The sequence below is a fragment of the Antrostomus carolinensis genome, unplaced genomic scaffold (assembly GCF_000700745.2).
Source record: "Antrostomus carolinensis isolate BGI_N321 unplaced genomic scaffold, ASM70074v2 scaffold19349, whole genome shotgun sequence".
Classification (NCBI taxonomy): domain Eukaryota; kingdom Metazoa; phylum Chordata; class Aves; order Caprimulgiformes; family Caprimulgidae; genus Antrostomus; species Antrostomus carolinensis.
Window position 1 is genome coordinate 4,394 of NW_010339491.1, and position 3,452 is coordinate 7,845.

Consider the following 3,452-nt stretch of genomic DNA (forward strand, 5'->3'; position numbering starts at 1 on the left):
TGTCTTAGACATTTTTGCACTAAAATTTTGTTGGAATGCCCTGACCCCTGTTTGATGTTTTGTACCAATTATGAGTGCTCCCTAGTTTCTTTACCAGCTGCTACAGTATGTTATTACTTACTTCTCTATGGCAGTGACCTGTGCGAGGTAGGGAACATTTTGGCTGCAAGTACAATAAACGTTATTCTTGTATGCTACACTAACCCTCCTATTGATGTATTTTTCTGCTTGCTGTGCCTTGTTCTGGCTTTTTGTGCTAATAAAAGTACAGTATGTTCAGTGTTATACCTGTATATCTGCTCTGTTTTTATAGATTCACGTAACTTGTAGCAGTTAAGTGAATTTTTAGTAGGTTTTTCTTAGTACTTAGTATAGGTAATGCACAAATACTGTGCAGTTGAATATTGGTTGGTCAGCACACCATATTCCTGGTTTTTGTTACATGCTTCTCAGAAACCTAACAGTGTAAACCATTGAATAATGTTTCTGTAGTCTCTTCAAAGTAATGGACTTGTCTGCAGGCATAGAGCATTTTAAAGTTTTTTGTAATGTAAAGGATAAATGTTAAGCAAAAAGTATTCTAAAACATTATTGATCCCCTGTAATGGTCACTGAAGGTGTTTCAGCTTGTTATATAGCTAACTGCTAAGCTTACTGTTTTGATACTCCCCACTGAGTCAGGAATGATTATTCCTGTAAATTGACAGTACAGCAGTGGCATTTGTTCACTTTTAGATTATTTTAATAAATAGATGTACACACAAACTGGCCAAATGTCCTGTTTTTTACCAAAGAATACTGTCAATTTATGTTGGGGTATTTTTTTAGTGAAAAACTTAGAGTGGAGAGGTGCAATTTCTGTTCTATCAGATATTTATCCCAAGCTATGATAAACCAAAGTATTTGACAACTTCATCTGAACTTAAGTAATGTATACATTTATTTTGGTAGAGCTTAAAACTTTTGCATCAATGGTGTCGTCATTTTTCTTGAACTCTCAATGCACCTGAAGGGGAATGATTTAAATAATTTTGTAATGACTGGAACAGCACTACATAGAAGCTCATACTGCAAGGGGTTAATCTGAAGCAGCCAGAAAGCACTTTAAAACATGTGTTTATATGCTTGTGGAAAATCTGTGATCTTGTTATGCATTCTTTGTAGTAGCTTATCTTCTTTCATGTGTTAAAAGACTTCAACTGTTAAAATGGAATTTTGTTTAGAATATGTAAATACTAAGTTTGTGTAAGTATGTGTACAAATGTGCTAATGGTCACTTAAGTTTTGAATTGTGTGTGTGTGTCATTGGATATGCAACTTCTGGTTTAAAGTCTGCTCTAAGCATAAAAAGAGGAAAAAAAAAAATCACCAGCATGAAATTGCACCCAAGTGTACCTTCACTGTGTCGTTCTCACTGTTCCCTCAGTTGGATCTGAATTCCAGATGAGTTTACTTTAAATCTTGCTTTCAATATTAGTATCATACAGTCAACCTGCAACCAAGCTTTGTCCCAATGTAGGGACCTGTTTTATGTTTACACCTGTTGCAGTTGCTTGTCATAAACTGGCTGAGGAGATTCTAGCTGTGACATTATCAATGTGGTCAGGAATACACATTCATTTAATTTTTTATCATGTGGTGGAATCTTTGGAAAAAATAATAAAAACTCCAAACCCTGATCTCAGAAAGTTTGCTCTTGCATTTGTGTAAATAGTCTTTATGGAGAGCATTTATTGCTCCCTTAAAACACACAAAAAAGGAATTATCTCTTTCTCTACAAATTTTTTTAAAGCTTTGCTTCACTGAAATATACAGAATAACTTGTTAGTGTGGTTATGCTAAAAATAATCACTTCTTAAAATTGTAGTAGACTTGAGTGTTGACTACTCAAGTTGCAGTGTATTTCTTAATAAATTTTCAGTTCTAAAGGCACTAAAATGTTAATATGTTGAGAATGCAAGCAGTTGATTCCTCGTTTCTCTTGGAGGAGTATGCTTTAACTTTTAAGCTTCTGATTTTGTTCAGAAAATCTTATACGTGTCTTCAAAATATGTGCACAAGCCACAGATTATTTTTTTAAACAATGGGATTAAATGTAATTAGATATGCTAGCATGATTCCAATCTAATTTTGTTCCATGACAGACAAGAATTTGAGCCTCAGTCTTGTAAAGTGTTCTTTTGAGGGGATTCTCACTTCTGCAGAAAGGGCTATAGAAAGGGCTGACTCAGGAGGATTATTTTGCAAAAAAATCTTACAAAGATCTTTGACCATATTTGATAAGAACAGAGTGGTGGTGCTATGTGGGAATTAAGATCTTTGAATACTTAGCACAACTTGGTGGTTTTGTTGTGTGTAAATGCACACATCATTATATTTTTAGAAAGTCAGCAACAGCTCTAGTTTACCAAGATACAGAAATAAAAAAAAAAAAAATTGTAACTTCCATATAACATGTTACCTAACATTGAAAAATTATTGTGTAAATAAAACAGTGTAATTAATGCATTGACCTATAGTGCATGGAAGTTTTTTTACTCTTAACTGGATCATTGTTTGTAGAACAGAATTACAATTTTAAAAATTAGGACATTAAATCAAAATCTTTTTAGAAATCTGTTTTTATGGCCCTGTGGAATTGGAGAAAGTAACTACTGTGTTTTGACCATATATGAGGGTCTACAGTTTGGATTTTTTAATCAGTTTTAAAGGCTTAACTCTTCTGAAAATACTCTTAAGGGCATGTACACACTTGTCCATATAATTTACTTGTCAGAATGAAAATTCTCTTAAGGAAGTAAGTTAAAAAGCCATATTTTGCATTTATGTACTTTAAATTTTGTGTGTACTTGAAGACTTCTTGCTTACAGAATGGTAGTCTTTAAATCAGAAGCATACAGTCTTTGAAAGATTTGTCTGTGTATCTGTAGTGTTTGATAAGATGAAGTCAAGCCTTTGCTAGGTGTTATTCATTCTGACAATCACATCCTTAAGTCCATATTTACCTTAAGGTTCTTTGCTACTTAGAAACAAGCAAAGATTCTGAATTTCTCTGATACAGACCCAATTTGCTTTAGTCTCCATGTGCAAGCCAGAATATTTGCAGAATGCTTTAAAGCTTGTCTGTGCCGCAAGGTTGCGTATAAGACTGAAGCTGTCAAGTTAGAAGTTGCTGAGTACAAGAGAGATGAATCTGTAAGGAGCATGATTTTATTTTATTTTTTTTTTTAAACCATTCACTTCTAAAATTATGAAAGCACTTTTTGAATCTCGTTTTCCTAAAGAGTTGTGAAATGATAATCTATGTGCCAAACCTTAGTCTGCAGGAATCTACATCGCTCCTACATAGACGTTAATGTATGCCTCCAGGCATGTGTGTGTTCATGGTCTTTTTTGTGAAGCTACCTGAAGTACACCAATATGGTGAGCATTAGGATGTTGAGATTCTAAAA